The sequence below is a fragment of the Saimiri boliviensis genome, chromosome 1 (assembly GCF_048565385.1).
Source record: "Saimiri boliviensis isolate mSaiBol1 chromosome 1, mSaiBol1.pri, whole genome shotgun sequence".
In the NCBI taxonomy this organism is placed as follows: domain Eukaryota; kingdom Metazoa; phylum Chordata; class Mammalia; order Primates; family Cebidae; genus Saimiri; species Saimiri boliviensis.
Genome location: NC_133449.1, coordinates 265632027 through 265638800, shown reverse-complemented (window position 1 = coordinate 265638800; position 6774 = coordinate 265632027). Strand labels below are relative to the sequence as shown.

Here is a 6774-nt window from a genome sequence, read left to right as displayed (position 1 = left end):
TGTACGGATATGTAGATTGTCCAAAAGAAAAAATGAGAACGGAGCTAGTGAACCTGCAGTTTAAAAGTGGCCGCAGAAGCACAGAGTGACACTTGTGCAAAACCCTGAAGGTGAAGAAGCAAGCCCTACGGGCGCTCAGGGAAGAACCTGGCAGAGGGAACGACGAGGACACAGTCCTCATCGCAAGGATGCCAGGGCAGGCCCGCCCCCACCACCCCCGGCGCGCGGGGACTTCCGTCAAGGCTTTCGCTCACTCCCCTCAAGACGGGAAGCCGTCGCAGGGCCCAGAGCAGAGGAATGACGGGATCTTGGCCCCCTGAGTGGCCTGAGGCAAAAGGAATGATCTAAGCAAGTTTTCCTAATTACTTTTAGCCCACTGGTACACACACAAATAATACGAGTCATACAACATGAATTTCGTCCCGGTCGAATAAAAATCCGCTTACCTACTGCACTTTTTAACCTGAAGAATAGCCCCCTTTTAATTTACACAAATTTAATAGAGATCTGTGGAACGACGGAGTTACTTCTTGTTTTACAATTTAAAAACTACAACAAGCATGGTACTGCACGTATAATCACGTTTTGTATTCCAGCCTTGTCCAGCGCCTCAGTGTTCCAAACCGAAAGAGGAAAACGATGTTTGAAATCAGCCGGCCGCAGGCCCGCCGGTCGCCCGCCAGCGCCGGTGGCCGAGTAGGGGCCGGCGGTTCTCCCCGCGTGCTCGGCTCCACCCACACCTAGAGGGGGGCGCGGGGCGCCGGGGCCGCCGCAGCACAGCTTCGCGCTGGCGTAGCGTCGCCTACAGGCCTTTATCACGACGGTTAGAGAAGAACCCAAACCTCCGCCGACAAAAAGCAAGAGCAGCGGAGACCGCGTATTTCCAGAAATAAACGCATCACAAACGCCATTCCAATTCAGTCCAGTCGAGAGTCGTCTTCACCTCCAAGGGCTGCGTTCTTACTCCGCAGAAATACCGCGCAGAAGGGCGTTAAGGTCCCGGCCTCAAAAGAAGAGTACGATCCATCCATCCACTCGGCTGCAGGGACACCATTTAAAACGGGCACCATCGCCGTCGAATCGCGGGCGTCCTCTGTGGGGCCGCCCAGAGCTCCGCTCCCTGAAGCTAACGACGATCTGGGACCGCCAGCGCGGCCTTCAGCCGCCGCCGTCCGCGACCTGCGAGCACGTCCGGGCCTCAGTGCCCCCCACGCTCACGACCACTGCCGAACTCAGGCCTCGCTCCCATCCGCCTCCAGGAAAATAAAGACCGGGGAGAGCCGGCCCGCCGGTGTCGCGGAGCAAACGTAGCTCTGAAGCTTCGACAATACTGGCAACATCCACGGCCGCCCTGAGGAGAAGGGCGTAGAGGAGAGCCGCCGCCGCCCGGCTGCTGGCCCCGGCTGGGCCCGAGCGCGGCGCGGCCGAGGACGCGAGCCCAAGTGGCAGTGGCAGTGGCGGCGGCGGCGGCGGCAGCGGCGGCGGTGGCGGAAGTGGAGTGGGGAAGAGGGGGTGGTTGTTAGTGTTTGGCGCCGGCGGAGGGAGTCATTCCTGCAGCTGCACTTCCGGTCGGCATTTTGTTCTGAGAGGGAGAGACGGAACGAGAGAGAGACACACACAGGGCTCCTTCCCCCCACCCTCCCCCCCCTCCCTCCGTCGGTACCGACTCACCCGACACCACCAAGCCGCAGGGAGGGACGCCCCCGCCGGCAGGAGGATTGGTTCCCGGGCCCGCGGCGATGCCCCCCCGGTAGCTCGGGCCCCTGGTCGGGTGTTTGTGAGTGTTTCTATGTGGGAGAAGGAGGAGGAGGAGGAAGAAGAAGCAACGATTTGTCTTCTCGGCTGGTCTCCCCCCGGCTCTACATGTTCCCCGCACTGAGGAGACGGAAGAGGAGCCGTAGCCACCCCCACTCCCGGCCCGGATTATAGTCTCTCGCCACAGCGGCCTCGGCCTCCCCTTGGATTCAGACGCCGATTCGCCCAGGTAAATTCCTGCTCTTTATTTCGGCGGCGGCGGCGGCGGCGGCGGCGGCGGCGGCGCCAGGTCCTCAGCGTCTCTCCTCCTCGCTCCCCTCCCCGCCGTTTCCTTAGCGGCCCCAGGTCTCTTCCACGGGCGAGTGTAGAGTTCGCTCCTCTCTGGTGGCAGCCGCCTTGGGTGGCGGTGGTTTTGTACCCTCTCCCGGCCGGCTCCGGTGGCGGGGACTGGGCTCCTGCCGGGCGGCCGGGGAGGCGTAGGCCCGGCGGAGAGTGCAGGCCGCGGGCCAGCGGAATCTACTTGAGCTCGGGGATTAGGAGAGCTCCGGGCTGAGCGGAGCGACTGCTGGTCGGTGACAGGCCTCGCCCGGGAGAGGAGCCGTAGCTAGTGAGGAGGCGGAAACAATACAACTAACAGCAAATGTGCCCCGTTCGTCCCCATATTTACAACTTTCCCGGTCCGGGAGTGGGGAACGTCCCAGTGAAACAAACAACCCCCCTTCTTCCCCCTGTGACCCCATGAAGGGAGGAAGTAGTTTCAGTTAGTGAGACAAACGTAAATACTCAGACACGGATCCCGAGGTAATTCTTTCTCTTTGTAAAACTTGTTTGGACGTTGGAAAGTTCATAAAGACTCATTTTCTTTTTTAAAGAATTAAATCGTCCGCATGAATATTTAATACGGAAAACCATACTGTGGTAGACACTGCACATCTCCCCCTCCAAGAGCTTTTTATCTTGTTGTTTGACAGTGTGTTGCTGCACATGGATTTTTTATTCAAAGACAAATATAAAGTACTTGACAGGTTTACTCTGCCACTTTCTATTTGTATGCGTTATGTAAGGGCATTTTAAACGACTGTACATAAAACACTCAGGTGCTTCCTGACCAAAAGGTGTAGGAGCATAAAAGAAATTTTAAGTGTTCTCAGAATTGTGCTGAGATACGGGTAAAACCAATTTTCTTTTAAGAAAAAAAAAAAGGAAGAAGAAAAAATTAAGTTATACTTAAAATCCTTGGGAGGTTGAAAAATTGTAGAAGGTGCCATCCTTTCATGTCAGGGCAGTTCTTCTTGAGGTCCCAGGATTGTCATTGGCTGTTTGTGCCATGATGTTTGACTGTGTAATGAGAGAGGTGTCATTTTAATAGGTCAAATGTATCTGTAAATGCTGGAGAAAAATGTCAGTTCTAACTTGACAAGTTCTAGTTCATGAGTAAGTTAAGTGTTTCGAGCTTGTTTATGGAGGCGTTTGTAATATAAGTTGGTATAAGGGGGAAACACCAATTAAAAATTCCTCAGTTAGGCAAATTGCTGGGAAAATGTACCTGGGTTACACTATTTGGATACTTTGTTTCATATTCGCTGAAGGAAAACTTTCACTGGTTAAAATCAAGCGGCATGGCTCAGCAAAATCTCTTGTTTTACTAATTTATGTTACATTGGTTCAAATTTTTTGTGTCATTAAATTATTGTCACTGTAGAGTGAGTTACTTTGTGAAGGTTATTTTTTAGTTTAGCGTCCTGCTTACAATAAATTGTTCCACATTTCCTGCAAATGTACGGATAAATGCTTAAAAGAATGAAGTTAATATAGCTGTCACGTACTAGGCATGTTTTTAATGCTATAAATCCGTGTAGTAGTCAGTAGCGTGTCCGTGATTTGTATTGGTCAGGGAGCAGTTTGAATTTTAAAAAGCCTGAAGCTCCTGCTGAGCCCCAATCCCGGCCTCCCTCCCTCCCACTAATCTCCCATTCCTGTCTTTGTGCTGCCTGCTCCTGTTAGACACTGTTTGCTGCGGGGCCTCAGGCCTACTGCGGGTGGGGGGTGTGTGAGTAGGGGGCATGCCAGGGAGGGAATGCAGACGGGGAGAACACATCTTAAGAAAGCAGAGGGTTTGCTTTTTTGGTAATGGGGTGGTAAGGACTTCATATAAATGTTTTAAAGGCCCTCATATATTCTTGTGATTATCTCTACAACTTTTATTTAATTAAAATACTAAGATGTATATCAAGGGATAAACATATTTCTCCTAAAGATAATGAAAAGAGGAGTTCTGCTTGCTTAGTTTTCATGAACTGAAGCAACTTATTTTTAGAGGTTGTCTTCTTAGGAAGATATTTGAATAAGTGCGTTAGATATTGGGTTTATATGACTGATTCTTTTTTTCTTGAGACTTTGGAACTAAGTTATAGTGAATTAGTTCTTCCCAATTTGTTTTCCCAATTCTACATATTTAGTAATTTGTAAGTAATATAGGTTGTGTGGTAGCTTTCATTATGATATCTACAGTTAAAATTTCTTTAAATTTAAAAATATGTCTTGTTTGGTTCAGACCAGTTAAATACGTCATTTTTAAAGGAGAAAACATTGTGTAAAATTCAATTGTAAAATTTAAACTAGTAAATTAGTTGGAGAAAATAATTTGTTTCCCTAAAGAGTATAATCTATGCATTCTGCTCCCCCTCTGTTGGTTGGAATATTCACCAGTGGCTAATGATCTATTTCCATTTTTAAAAAATTTAAATTCAGTGAAAGGAGAGATCAGATCAGTAATCTTGTAATCCTGGTTATATTATTTGGGGAAATATTTTCCAGTATACCTAAAGGAAATTTCAACAATATCACTTACTGTTTATCTTGACTCTGAAGAGTTATCAATAACTTCTGTTATGTGAAGAGATTTCAAGTGAATAATGAAAGTAAGTCAGAGTTGAACATCAAATAAATAATTTCCAGTGTTTGAAAAGTGTGTTTTTAAAGTCATTCAACAATTTGTTTACTAAAGTTATTTGAGAACATTTTTGAACCTGTTCTAGAGATCTATTATAATATTGTCTGCTCTTAAGGAAAAGTTGTATGTTACTTGAAAAAAGAAAAACTGTCTACATAAGATTCTTTTCAGGGATGAAAAGTGAGTTTTCACTATGGCAGTAAATTTGGTTCTTCATAGTAGTCATTATTAAATTTCAAAAATATGAGCAAAGCTGTACCAATTCAAAATTTTCTTTACTTGGAGCCAGACTACCCCACTGAAAAATGTATTTTCTTTTTCTTTTTTTTTCTTTTCTTTTTTTTTTAAATTTATTTGAAAAATGTATTTTCTAAGGCTTCTTCAACAAATTTCGTATTTAACTTTTTGGTACCAGTCCACCATCAAACTGTCAGAAATATTTGAACATATCTGTGTTACATGTTTGATATACTCCATTGTGGCATTTTTAGTTTCTCAAAATAAAATGTATTAATAATATAAGAGTAAATAAAAACCAGGAGTTTGCATTTTATATAATTTCATTTTGTCCTCCTTTCTGGTGTTTATTAGGAAAAGCATAATTTGTAAGAAATTCTAAAATTTTAAATTAAGATTTCTATTTATGTGAAGCGATTAGGGAATCTGAATTAAACAAGAATTCCTGTTAGAGAAATGTAACTTTAATTCTGTTTATCACATTCACTTGCCATAAAAGTGAATGGGAAATAACTGACGAGGAACCTTTATAGAAGTCTGACAATTAACTGTTCAGTTGAACATGCTTATTTTAATATCCTGGGCATACTAGGTTAGGTTTGGTGGTAATTTATGGTCTTATATAGACTTTAAAAATTATCTTAAGGTGGACTTTTTAAGCAAAATTTTTTCTTTTTTCACAGTTGTCATTTATAATAATTCTTTGTATTTTAAAACTAGTTCTTTTTCAAGGTGACCTGAGTTCATTTAAAAATATTCTGATATCCCTGTGAGAGAAGTGACCAGCATGAATTCTGTTTAATGTTGAAATACTTGACACTTAAGAGACCATATGATTTGTGTAGATTCATGTAGTAAGTCAGTGGGAGAATAAGGGATTCCCTGACACTAGTATTTCTTAGATTTTCTTGCTTTAAGAAATGTGTGAGCTCTGGTCTTGAAGCTAGATATTGCTCAGTCCTGACACTGTTACCATTTGTAACTTTTTGAATTCTCTAAGTTCAAAATGCATTTTCCTCTTCTTTTAGAGAGATGCTTCCTGTTTTCTTGGTTGTATTTTCCTAGTATTAAAATAGAGTGGAATTTTAGTGTTTTTGGTTAATGTAAAAGGAATTTTAAACTCCATGTCTCTTAAGGCCATCGTAATTTTAAAGAGTATTTTATGTGCTTATAATATTTTGCCCAAATAAATTAAGTAATAAAAGTAACTTTAGATATTTGTCATGTGTAATTTCTTTTCTTGGTGTAAATCTGGAGTCAATTTTATTGAATTGAATTTTGTCAAATTGCATTATGTTTTTTGTTTTGTTTTGTTTTGTTTTGTTTTAAAGATGGGGTTTCACCATGATGGCCAGGCTGGTCTTGAACTCTTGACCTCAGGTGATCCACCCACCTGGGCCTCCCAAAGTGCTAGGATTACAGGAGTGAGCCACTATGCCCAATTGCATTATGTTTTAAGGCATATTCTTTTCTATTCTCAAAGCTATATTATTAGGAGAGATCATTTCTTGATGTATGTAGCATTGCCAGCTAAGATTTTGTCACATAAAATTTTGAGGGCTTATTATTTGCCAGGAGTTAAGTCTGTCCCTGTAATATTTAATCCTTTAACAAGCCCAAAAGTAGAAACAATAATTATCTATAATTTACAGATGAGGAAACTGAAGCTACAAAGGTTTAGAAAACTGCTAATGGTTCTATAATTAGTAAATGATCAGTCTGATTTACATTTGTTCTTATGGATTCAGGCTTCTACATATCTAGTTTCAGTAAAATTTTAATACTATCCTTTTGAGTGTTCAGTTGATTTGATGCTTGCCAGTCATTTA

At 43.5% G+C, this 6774-nt stretch overlaps 1 protein-coding gene across 3 annotated transcripts in view; it reads left to right on the top strand.

Annotated features, from left to right (window-relative positions):
- Positions 1–763: 763 nt before the first annotated feature.
- The window catches only part of NIPBL (NIPBL cohesin loading factor), a 198172-nt gene continuing 192161 nt past the window's right edge, over positions 764–6774 (top strand). For 2 of the 3 annotated variants that reach the window (XM_039464756.2, XM_039464792.2), the window contains exon 1: positions 764–1984. The gene's annotated coding sequence lies outside the window, so the exon portion shown is untranslated. The remainder of the gene's footprint in view (positions 1985–6774) is intronic. The other variant, XM_074386607.1, reaches the window with a different exon arrangement.